Genomic DNA, 13,624 nt, shown 5'->3' on the forward strand with positions numbered 1-13,624 from the left:
TGGACTTTTCATGACATGGATTTAACTCTAGAATGATGTTCCCTGGCCATCCAATATGGATTGTTTTGTATCTTATAATGTCATCAGGTTTTGTATGCCTAGGAAATATATTACGTTGGTACAAAAGTAATTGCGGTTTTTGCAATTATTTTTAACCTTTTAAACCGCAATTACTTTTGCAGCAACCTAATAATTTTAATACTAGCCTGAAATCATCAAGAAGGGGAAAAGTTCATATGATTATTTCAAAATTCCATCCTTGAAAGAGATATGATGGCAGGTGATTAATAACAAAATCTAGTTAGCTTAATTTTCCAATTTTCCAGGAAAATTTTAGAGAAGTGAGAACCTAACAATAGTCACCCACACAAAGTAGGCATGACCTTGTTAAATTACAAACACTGCTGATTAGGGATGATTCAGCTCTAGTGGTTCGCTATGGAAGAGAAAATGCCAATGAAATAGAAATTAAAAAGGCATAAGGAACGTGTATTGGAGTAACGAGAGAGAGGGTTTTCGGAAGTCCTCAACCAAGATGTTCTCCAGGCCTGACCCTCCCTGACAATGGCTCCAAACATTGCTGTGCAACAGAATCATCTCATTAAAACATAGATTTCTGGGCCCCACCCCCAGATTTTACAATTCAGTGGCCCTGAGGTGGGGCCCAAGAATACGCATTGCTAACAACTTCCCAGGTGATACTGAACCTGCTAGTATCCATTCACTTTGAGAACCATTATTCTATCGTAATTGTTCTCCATATAGTCTATACAATCACTGGGAGTATTCTTTAAGATATCTACATTGTAAAATTATGCCTTTACAATTAGGATCCGAGTATATGCTAGGGAAAATGGCCAGAATGACTAAATCCTGAGTCATAGCAGAACAAAAAGAACACCTACCAAAAAGTATTTCAGCTTTAGGAGCCGCCAACAACCTGCCCACTGAGGGCTGCTCAATGAAGATTAAACAAGAAAGATACTAACCAGACCAGAGATGATGCTCACCCTCGGCTCAGACTGTCATCACTAAAATAGTGAGAGAGAACACCACTTCCATATTGACGGCATTGTAGGTAGACCTACATATTAGTTAAAATTAGATAAAAATTTTGACTCTATCCTCTATGAAATGGTGAGTCTGGGAGATTGAAAAACTGAAACATGACCCATGAGGTCTGAGTTTTAGGTAATAAAATATATATCAATCAGGACTCCCCCTCCTACCCCCGTTGAAAATGAAACTCAATTTCAATTCAGACCAGCTTCAGCCAAATGCAAAGCATATTGTCTCATTACCAGGAGTAAGCTGGAAAATTTATCCATGGTATCTACATGCTCAAACAATATTTCGAAATTTTGCCAACTTTCCCTGTTGCTCCTGAGACTGACCGTCATTTGTCAGAATTTAGTCTAATGTCCAACCATGAACCAATGTCTGTGGCCTCAGGTGTAGGGTTGGGTTGGCCAGACACCCCGAGACGTCACCTTGGAAAACGAGTAGCCTTGTTGAAAGTCCCAATTCTCATCTAGTTTACCCCAATGTTCCAAAGAAATATTATCATTTTTTCATATGCCTGGACATGAGAAAATTTGGGAAACATTGCTTTAGAAGATAAAGTAACACAGGATGGGAAATAGGCCAATTATTGCTACAATGGGCCTAGCGAACAGAACTTCCACGTGTCTTAAAGTCAAAATTGAGTGTATAAAACCAACATCCCTAACTTTTATGCTGTTACCTGAGTTAGGTAGATAATAAATCCCTTACAGAAGTGGCATCTATACTCTCAGAAGGGGGAGGAGAGAGGGGAAAGTGGATAGAGAGCCTGAGATAAGACCTGAGGTGCCTGTGCCGATGCCCACCCCCCCACCCCCTGTCCCTACTTCAATCACTGTGATTTGGGCTCTGTTTCTTTCTATTTTGCATGTAATACTTGCTTGAGTTCAGGGTTCATTGGCTGAAAAAAGCTTGCAAAATGCCACCTTCAGAACAGGCTTAGACAGAGGCCCCTCCATTGTAGTTATGCCAGCCTTCATTATAGTAACTCAGAAATATTCTTTCCTTAAAAAACCCAAGCTCAAGATAATATGAACTCTATACCTTATAGCCCCCTACTAGGAGTGGTGCAGGGAATAAACTCTCTGGGACTGAATTTTTGATTTAGTTACAGTGCAATAGCTTACTTAGTTTGAAGGATATGGACTTAACTAAAGCTCAGAAATCAGCTCGTCATCTTCCCCTTGCTCAGGAGCCCGAGCAGGGCACGGCATGGTTTGGGACAATTCTGGCAGTAGTCCAGTGAGAAAATATTGCATGCCAGGTTCACGCTCAATTATCTACAGTTTGAAAAGAAATGTTCTCAGAATTAAAAAAAAAAAAAAAAAAAATAAGGAAAAGAAAAACTCATACAAAGATAACCAACACAGCTTTTAGGAGAACTTCTAGGTTTTAAGCACTTCATTGTGGAATCACACAAAGATGATTTTAAAAGCCAAGTTTTGAAGTGAGATGTACGGTTCTGGGTCTTCAACAAATTCTGACAAGATTTCACACACTGTCAGAGAGGTTCTTTTCTCTTGCCTGGCTTCCCTGTGGTGGGAGTGGGGACCGAGCCAATGCCCCAACCTCCTTACACTCAGGGAGCCACTTTGACCCAATTCCAGAAGCCCAAGGGCTGTCCTTAATTAGCATTGTAATTTATATTGCACAATTATGCAAATTGGGTACATAAACAAAATTATCCATTCAGTTTGGCTTTGCTACATGAGAAATGCAAAGAGAGTAAAAGATAAAGAAAACAATACATTTGTTTTAATGTAATGCACCAGTTCTTACTTTATCCATTCTTTTGTTTTCCTCTTTCACCTTGCACTTGGGTTTTTAAAAAATTTTCCTTTCTCCTATTTTCTTTTCTTTTCTTTTTATGCTGTGTTTTCTTCCTTTATCTATGTTTAAGTCTTTTCCTTGAAAAATTTTCCATCTCATTAATTCTGCTGCAGTGATTCGTAACTCTTCAGGCCATGTCTTTGTTTTCTGATAGCACTACTATCTCAACTGTCTAGAGTTTCCCTTTTCTTCTTGCTCCCAGATTCTCTCCTTTCTCCTGGTGTCCTTTACCATTTTACTCCATTTGCCTGTGAGTTTGCCTTGCTTTTATACCTCTGTGATGCCAACATGCTTAGGATGCAATCACTTTTACTAAAACTGAAAATAAGCATGGCTAATAACGGAGCTTGGAAGATAGAAAATTTACGATACAAAGCCCAGTGAAACAGAACTGGAAGCCAGTGCCTACAAGCAATAGACAGTATTCAAGTTGATATCCACCACCTGGTAATCCATCAACAAATCAGCATGACAAAGATATTTTTCCTAACTGGGTGATAAGTCAAATTGAGCCAGCCTCTTTAAAAAGCCTTAACATTGTACAGAAGACCAGAAAATCTAAAATACCTAAAAGTAATGGAAAATATAACCTTCTAGATAAAGCTGGCTAAGCCAGGACACTGGCTACTGTGCCTGACAATATTCGGAGACTAACTGTTAAAGGGATTTATAAGAGGGGCTTGAACAGAATTGTGGCGAGAACAGAATTGTTCATTGCTTTATCTGCCCAGAACCACAGCTCCCACGGGGACATATGCCTCCTCCTGTTACAGCCCTCTGGCTGTAGGAACAGCAGCCAAATTAAAACATAACCCAAGGGATACTAGACCCAACTTGGGCAAATCATAGCACCCTCCCTTTGGCTATAACTTGTTTCCACTTTGAATAACAATCAAATGCTTTCCCTTCCAGAGCAGACTTTTAGTCCCTGTCTCCCTCTCTGACTCCCACTTCATCTCCTACATTTCTCCCATTCACTTACTAAGTTCTAGTCACCCTGGCTTCCTAATATTCTCAGGTCATTGTTTTTGTATCTTTCATCCTCTCCTCCTGGAGTGATCTTGATTTTTCAATGGATGGTTTCTTCTTGTCATTTGAGTCTCTACTTAAATGTCATCTCTGAGAAATATGCTCTTATATTTCTACCTAATGTTGACCTCCATTCCCTCACTTGCTATATATATATATATATATATATATATATATATATATAACCTTGCTTTAAGTTAGTGTCATTGAAAATTGGCTATGTATATATTTTGTACATGTATGTACCTCTCAGAAACATATATTTTATCTTATTTGTTGCCTATCTTTTCCCACTAAAATGTCATATCTTGCCTATCTGATTCACCTCTGTATTCCCAGTACTCAGGATGGTGTGAGACACATAGGGCATGCCAAGTTAATTTTGATTTAAGTGAATGAATTAATATTTGTTATAGAATGGGCAATGGCCTAAACCTGGCCAAAGGTTTCCATTCCCATGATTTGTGGGCTTTGTGATCAAAAGCAAGTCAAGTTCATGTTTTGGGCATTGAGTGCTAGAACTAGGAGATACAAAACTGACACAAACAGGTTTCCACCATGTGAACCAAAGTGAGTACGCCAGTAGGGGGAGGGGGTAGATGGTGGGAGAGGGAACAAGTAAGGGGTAGTAAGAAGGGTTGAGGACTACAGTGAATGAAAACCGAGAGTTTGGACAGTGTTTATTGCATGGTTTCTGATGTTCCTGAGGCCCAGCTACATTCCTGTCTTTGGTTTCTATGAAAATCCTCAGGTTCCTTTCTATGATTTGTGCTTTTCCTTTAACTGTAAATTGGATTTCAATCCTCTGCAATCAATAAAAGTAATATATAATAATGTTATAACATTGTGCTTAAGAACTTAAAATTGGGTGCAAAATTAGGGTTTGAATCACGATGCTGCTATTTATTACCTGTATCATTGAGGACCGATTTCTTAATCTCTCCAATTTTAGTTCCCTTATCTAAACATGAAGGGCAATAATAGAATATACCTGAAAGGGGCACTGGAATGGTTAAATGTAATTATACATATAAATTTCTTAGGCAAAGTGTGTGATATATTAGTACATTCCTAATTAGGGAAGGAACTACAGCCTGGCTCCAGGGTGATAGTCTGCTTTCAAATGGGATTTCAACCCACCCTCAATGATGTATGTTACTTCCTGCAGTATATCTTGCATTCTAGTTCTAAATTCTTTTTATGATTAAATATATTTAGAATTGGACTTCTTTACTTTCTTCTATGAACAATTATGCTCGTGTTATCTTTGATAGATCAGTTTCCCCTAGACGTCTGGGTGGACCATTTGTGAATTACCAAAATATGTGGTGCTAAGAAATGGGAAAATTGATGATCTAGATTGATTCTCTTCAAGTGTAAGGTGGTAAGTGCTAGGTATCCAGTCTATGAAGAGAAACGTAAGTTCACAGGATGAAATCCTGGAAGACAAACAACAGAAGCTTGCCTCTCCTAAGCCTCTTGGTAATTGCCTATTACAGGATGTGGGTTGTTACAATAAGAAGAATGAAACTATAAATAAACACGAATGCTGGAGAGGGGTTTGGACTGGATCAACCTTTTTGAATGAGGCTTCAGATACCACTTTGCTGCTCCCATAGTATAGTCCTATATCCTAATGTCCAGTCTACAAAGATCCCATAAGTCAGTTCCACCCTCACCACATCAATAAACTGGAGGAGCCACACTGGGAGTGGGCATGGGGGAGGGTGTGTGGGGGGAAGGGGCTGTTCTAAGACCAGTAAAACTAAAATGCAAGGAGTGATGACAGAGGTAAGCAAGTGTAGCAGACAGTAAAATGCAGGTCTCTAGTAAGTTAACATGTATTTCTTAAAAATGTATCATATTAAAACAATGTATCATATATGCCAAAAGTAAAATAAATAAAAATAAAAGGAATTTTTAAAAAGACAGTAGCATGAAATTAAAAGTATAGAAATGAAAAGTTTCAAAAACTTACACACAATTTAATGATATCGATTAAAAAATGCTCATGTTTTGAATACGTTCCCTTACCTCAGCGAAAACTGAAATTCAGATTCTATTAAGTAGCAGGACTGGATTTCTAATGCGCTTGTAATTCCCAGGTAATAGGGAGAGATTATGATGGAGTGGGGTTTATGACTAGAAAACTGAGTAATATTTAACATAGTAGGTTAGAGTAGATTTAAAGAGATTGAACACTGTTTTTCTGATAAATTTTGGGTATGGATTTGAGAGGAAAACTAGATTATAGATACTATATTTTCTGTTTACATTCAAATTACAGTATGTATGGAATTTTGTGACTCTTCTAATCCAGGAAAAACCAGGTAAAAATTTAATAAGAATATCTGATTCAAATTTTTACAAAAACATAAAATTATAAGAAATACACTTTAAAAACATTTATGGGCCCTAAAAAAATGATTGAATCCCTGGAGAGACAGTATTGTTATATGATAAGGTCAAATATTGTAAATTGGTCATTGAAATCATTTACGTATGGCTGAGATAAATGAAAGTATTGATGGATTATTGGATATTATTTTAATACACTATACAAATTATATTTGCTAGTATTTCATCAAGAAAATTGCAATTACTTTCTTAAACAATATTGCCCTTTATATAATTTTCCATTTCCTATTTGTTGTATTCTTTCTCAGTTCTATTCTTTTTTCACTCTTTGCAGAAAATTAGAGATTTTTCCTTTAAAAATTAAGTTATGTGATACATTTGTTGATTTTACATTTCTCCAGTTCAATAAAATATGTGTTGTTTCAGTCTCTAAGATTTGTCTCTTTGATTTGTAGTGTGCTTAAGTTCTTGAGATAAAGACTTGATTCACATATATATATGATTCATATATATATATATATGAATCATATATATATAATTAAAACCTACAAATTTGTCTCTGAATGAGCGTTGATAATCTACTTGTGTTGAAATGTGGTGCTGTAATATTAGATTTCTAAATAGTCTACAATTACAGTTTTATTTTCTGTTTTATCCCAATGATTATTTAGGCAACTGGTTTACTTATCTAATGTTAATTTGTTTGATTGTTTTTAATACTCTGGGGGTATTTTTATGGAAAATGTATTTTTAGTACTATTAAATTGTAACCATATATGATTTCTGCAATTTCTATTATTTACCATTTATTTGTTCTTGCCTAATACTGATCCGTTTTAGTAAATAAACCACAGATGCTTGAAAAAAATGTGTAGTTTTTGTTTAGAGGGTACAAAACTTCATAGACATCAATTATTAACTTTTCCTTCTATTTTCTTGATTTTCATTATTCAAATTATCTGATGCTTCTCCAACGATTTTGTAGTTATATACCATGTTCACCTGTTTTATAAGTATGCGCTTCCCCCTAAAATGTCTACGTATAATTCTTTATACCTTATACTTGTATTATTATCCAAGCTAAGAATGAAGGCACATAGTTGGCCCCTTCCTGTTAAGATGAATATTTTGTTCCATATTTCCTTTTGCATTCCCCCCACTTCTCACTTCTCCTACATTCACATTCTTTCTAATCATCAATTATAATCCATGTTCTAATACCAACTCATTGTTGTTTAATCTTTTTTAAAAAAATGTTTAAGTGTCTTATTTTGCCAATGCTTTTTACATTTGCATTCAATTTTCTAAGCATATTATCAACGATTAGGTAAACTTACTTTGATGTTCGTTCACCACCGTGTTTTCCTGTTCTCACACGACGACTGACACATCATATGCTCTCGGGAATTCTCGTTAAGGAACTAATGCAGTAGAACAAGAGAGAAAAGAGCCTGATCAAGTGAAACTTAAACTCCCATCCTAAGTGTTGCTTCTATAAGTGCATGTTACCTTAACATATTACCAAGATTACGGTAAATCCATAGAATGGATTTCACCTTGATAGCCCCATATCTGCTGTGGTCAAACACACACACATACACACAAATCAATACTAATGGAAATGAACACTTTACTATGTCCCATATGCTAGTACTCCTGGAATGTGAGACGCTTACATTAACTTCATTGTTATTAGTAGCTCTTTTATAAGATTCACCTGTAAATAACTGTAAACATTGGTCTCGAACTTGGCTGCACATTGTAATCACATGGGGAGATTTCTAAAAGATCCTACTGGCCTAACTACCCACCAGCTCAATTAAATCCAAATCTCTCTGGTTGAGATCCAGGCGTATTTCCTAAAGCTCCTCATGTGACTGCAGAGTAAAGTCAAGTATGAGAATGGAGGAGAGTCAACAGAGTCTGAACTCAGTCTAGTAATGCCTGTGGATATAGTGTGTCATGCGGGGTCTCTGGTCCCGCTCCCCGCACAGGAATGCAGGATATGGTGAGGCCAAAAAGGAACAAACAGAACCATAGATAGGGGAGTCATACCAGTATATTCTTGATGGTGGCTGGTCAAAAAACAAAAACAAACATCCGCTAGTACCCAATGAGGGGTTTTCCTGCACCCCAGTCTCACTGGCAGCCAGGCAAGACACGGGAAGTAGGATCAAACAATCCGCAATCCGCTGTCTGCTTCTTTGCCAACCAACCAACCAACCCCCTAGCGTAGCCACAGCAGTTATATTAGTGGCTAATGGCTAACTGGTCACAGCTGATGGCCAACGAGTCACAGCTGATGGCCATCTACTACCTGAGCCAGCACCTTTCCACATGAGGCCGAGAGCCTAGAAAATGCTCTCTGGGACTCTGTACCCACATAATGCAACATAAGGAAAAGCTTTTCTGGATTCTTACAAAATGACCTGGGGAAACAGAGTTTTCTTCTGGACTAGGATAACCACATTAAAATGATTGAAAAGCACTTGTATCATTGTTTTATCATTTTTTTAATACGCAGATGAATGGAGTGCCCAGCTCTGTTTTGGGGTGAGAGTAGAGACAACAATAGGGTTTTTCAGAGTTGGTCAGCTCAGTTAAAACCAACATGGAAAAACAGATTATAGCCCAATTTTGCAAGACTAAGAACTCTGTCCATTTCATAAATATGGTTTGGGCTGTCTTACACAAGAAAATGTGAAGTTATAGCTGGTATTGAGGTCCTGCAATCTTTTCCTTTATCTTTGGTATATTACCACATATATGCTTCCTGATTTTATGGAACCTCAGACATTTGAGTTCATAATAAGGATCAGATTTTGAAGGATACCCGAATAGAGTCAAGGAAATGTTCCCTCTGGAAATGCACTTTGAATATCAATTGTTGCCATAACAATTATCATGCTTGACTTGAGAGAAGAGACAGGTAAAAACAAAACAAAACTCATATGCAAACTTTAGGTGGCATTTTATTATATGCATTTTTCTAAACATACTGTTAGGGAATAAATCAGCATAAGTTATAGTTAACATTGCAATAAAGGGAGGCAACTTGCTGTTTTATATAGGATAATCATTAGATTGCTACTTTAATTTAAAATTTGTTTGACAGTATCAATTCATTTTTTTTCTTCTAGTTTATTGAGGTATAATTGACAAACATATATATATATATTTAATGTATACAATGTGAAGATTTGATATACTCCTATGTATACATTGTGAAATAACCATAATTAGGTTAACACATCCATCACCTCACATTTACCATTTGTGTGTGTGTGTGTGTGTGTGATGAGAACACCTAAGACTTATACTCTATTGAAAATTTCAAATATACAATACAGTATTAACTATGGTCATCATGCTGTATATTAGAATCAATCAATTAAGCAGTTAACATACTCAAATGTTTTAGGAAACAGATGTCTCTTTACAGATAAGAGTGAGCTAACTAGTTCACATACAACTCAAACATTATTTTTGGCCTCTCCCCTGCTAGGTAATATCTATTCATTTTATTGTTTATGTTGCTGTTTATAAATATGTTGTTAAAATATGCAAAACGCACTTGTCAGGCAGATAGCCTAATTTATATTTTCAGGATAGCTTTCTTTGTATAGAATCTGGATTTCCCAAGATATACAGCTTGATTGAAAATAACAAGCAGAATATAGGATCCTTGGACACCCATCTTACAGGAAAAATAATCAAGAAGATAATGTGAGTGAAGTGTCTTCTACAGTGACCTTCACTTAGTCCAGTGGTCCTCAAACAGGAACTGGACCTGCAGCATCAGTGTCACTTGGGAACTTTACAAATGTCATTCTGAGGCACCACCCAGCTTACTGAATTAGAAACTCAGGTCTGTGTTTCAACAAACCGTCTGTGTGCTTCTGCTACACGCTAAAGTTGGAGAATCTCTGACATGGTAGAAGTGCCAAAGAAAAGGTAATAGAATAAACATAAAACAATAAAACCTATGACTCTTCCACTGCCTTTTTATTTTGTTTAGAAAATGATCTATCTGCATTAAAAGATAATATTTGCCCAGGTAGTTCATTTTTATCTACAGTAGAATTAATCAGGGTACATAATCTATTTTTGCATTACCTGTCAAAAATTCATGACTGGGTTTTAATATCTTTCAGTGTACACTTAAGTGATCATTAATTCCTTATATTTGCATTCAAAAATTCTTTCAAGCAACAGTGTTAGATTTCACTTGTGCTTTACTTACCTCATTGAGATAACGTTACTATAATGATCTCACTTATATATTGCATAATTATATCTAATATCTCTTTAATGAGATACACCATGTTATTTGGAACCAGCTGCCCTATCATAGATAGCAAAGGATACCCTGTGCTAAATTTTCCAAGACATTTAATAAACGTTCATTTCATACAAATTATGTTTTCCTTTTTTTCTTTCAAAATCTAGTTGTTTCTTGGTGGATATTAACATTCACAGTAACTCAAAGGATTAAGGGTGTCAGCTGGCTTTGGCAAGAAACATAACAATTATTTGCTGGGAGAGTAAAGACTCACTCGGTTATCAATAAAAAAAAAACAGTTAAGTGAGAATATAGATCAGGTTGCTCTCACGTTCTTGCATGTATACATTCACAACATATGTTAAAATTTTATGATATTACAGTTTAAGAAAGAACCTCTTTTATATGAAGAATAAATTTATTTATTAAGGAAGAGCTACGTGTCGGCTTAAGAATGTGGTAGTCCGTTTATTTTTCAGTAACTGCTTGTGTATGTTTAATAAATATGAGATGGAAATAAGTACATATATATCTGTGGGGGTTGCTTCATTGGTTATTCACTCATACAAAAATACTTATGTGAATTGTTAATACAGACAAATGAATCCACAATAGACATGTGTAGACATATAAGGTGAACTGCATGGAGGCACAGTTACTAGTTAATATTCAATGGTATTCTCATCTCTCTGCTGAATATAAATATATAACTATTTATCTGAACTGTATTTGCTGGAGAATGAAACCAGAGCATGCAGCATTTTATGAAAGTGTGGTGAATTAATGGCTAAGATTACCTCACTTCCCTCCAGCCTGAACAGAAGAGGAAATGAAGGGAGACAAACTGAACTGGGATGCACTGGGACTCCCTTGATTCTGCCTGTCACTGTTGTAAGCCAGCTCAAGGCCTCAGGGGAGTCTGGCTGTTTGAGCCTTCCTCAGCCAGCCAGACGGTAACGGCCCACTGCTTTTACTCATTACCCCGAATGTAACGCACTAAATTTAACAAGTAACACACTCAGCGGGAATTTATTGGCCTTTTGCAGCATGATTGCAAAGTAGAATATGGATATGGATTCCAATTACTGTTGACACCCAGATCAGAAGAACAAAGCCTGTATATAATTATTAATCAAAGTTGATATTTTAGGGAAATGAAAATAAGTAAGTCAGTAAATAAATAAATATATCTATACTATTTGAAGCAAATTTTCCCAGGTTGAAAGAACTCTCCCTGGTTACACAATAGAAGTATTCCAATTAAATATAGGAATAATAAAACTGCAACACATGGAGGCAAAGTGATCCTATAAAGCAACATTTTTTTGCATTAAAAGAGCTGTGTGGAGCAAATGTACAGTAGAGAGAAGGCTAACAAATTGCAAACATAGACTCATGTGTAATATGTAAATGCATGGTCAAATAAAAGCAATCTTTAAATAAGAATTTGATGTTTTAATTAGAAAAATAATCTACTTAACATTGTTATTGCAGAAAATAAATATAGATCCCTTAAAATGTGGTAGGAGGAGTGATTGTAACCATATATATGTATATATACACATATATATGGTTATAGTTTCATATCTACAATACTGTTGTTTTGTAATCATGAAAATTACATATTGTTGGCATATGGACAGCTATGATAGATCTCAAAGTCTTTGGATTGCCAGAAGAAAATGGGAGAAGGAGCTAGAATTTTTACTCACATTGGGCAAAAGTTTGTTTTATTTCTAAAGGCCATAGGAACACAATAAGTGTACAGGCATAAGAGAGGAAACATGATTTTATTTTACCAGACTCTGTGTGAATGAAATATATGCATCCCTGGGAAAGGCTGGAACCCTTACATTACACAGCATCATATCCTGGCTTTAATAATGACTAGTTTGCTGACCTTGAGCCACTAATTTAAACTCTCTTAGCCTGTTTCCTCAACTGTAAAACAGGGATAATTATAGTAGCTGACTCTGTTGTTATATTGACAATACTGTATTATATACCTCAAAGTTGCTAAGAAACTAGATGTTAAATGTTCTCACCACAAAAAAAGAAATGACAATTATGGGATATGACGGAGGTGTTACCCAACCTCAAGGTGGTAATCACATTGCAATATATAAGTGTATCAAATCAACACCTTGTACACCTTAAGCTTACACAATGTTATATGTCAATTGTATGTCAATAAAATAATTCTGGTAAATTATTTAATATAGTTCTAACACTCAATAAATATTAGCAAATGTTATGCTATTTTGTATTATTTTAATCTATTCAGTATTGAAAATCATTAAACCAGAAAACAAATATCATAATCTTTCTTTTCCACCTGGATATGTTTCAATATAAATTTGAGCTCAAATATTTTGATGGAAAGGAGGGACATTTTATTCCTCTACTGATTAGTTTGGACGTGAGAGTGCTAATTATATGGCAAAGTCTTGTCTTATAACTGTGTGAAGTGAAAATGCATTTCTGATACTCAGCAAGCTAAGGTATAACATAAGTCTAATGATACCTGCCTTTGAAGGCATATGCTAAAATGTACATATTTGTGTATGTCTATACAACTCACCACATGGCTTGGTAGCTCCAAATATGGAGATTTTTATTAGGGCTCTTTGTATTTAGTCATCACTACAGTTCCACTTGGTAGGTTTCACTGTCATTTCCATTACTTTAGCAAATGAAATGAAGGATGCGACATGTTAACTGGTCTTTACAAGACCACAGAGTTAATAGTAAAAACCTTATTCACTTTAGGTCACTGACCATAAGTCAGTGTTCTTTCTACTGTGGTAACTTCCCTCAGCAAGTGAGAAGATAAAGGTGGATCACTGACAAAATGTTGTGTGTGTGTGTGTGTGTGTGTGTGTGTGTGTGTGTGTGTGTAAAAGCCATGTGCTCTTGATAGTTGGTGCATATTTGGGTTTTAAACAGAAAGTGGGTGGGTGAAAATCATCTATGTAGTGCCCTAGTTTTCTCTTTCCTACGAATGTCATGAAGCTTACCTATTTAAAGCCTTAAATAATTGGAATACTGAAACAAAATTATCTG

General features: G+C 35.9%; 1 long non-coding RNA gene across 13 annotated transcripts in view; it reads right to left on the bottom strand.

The window, feature by feature from the left end:
- Positions 1-13,624, bottom strand: part of LOC109447544 (uncharacterized) — a 659,535-nt gene that overhangs the window by 104,435 nt on the left and 541,476 nt on the right. For all 13 annotated transcript variants that reach the window (XR_012494223.1, XR_012494217.1, XR_012494213.1 and 10 more), the window contains one exon: positions 7,617-7,700. This is a non-coding gene — a long non-coding RNA (uncharacterized LOC109447544). The remainder of the gene's footprint in view (positions 1-7,616; positions 7,701-13,624) is intronic.

Source organism: Rhinolophus sinicus, linkage group LG01 (genome assembly GCF_036562045.2).
Source record: "Rhinolophus sinicus isolate RSC01 linkage group LG01, ASM3656204v1, whole genome shotgun sequence".
NCBI classification, from domain to species: domain Eukaryota; kingdom Metazoa; phylum Chordata; class Mammalia; order Chiroptera; family Rhinolophidae; genus Rhinolophus; species Rhinolophus sinicus.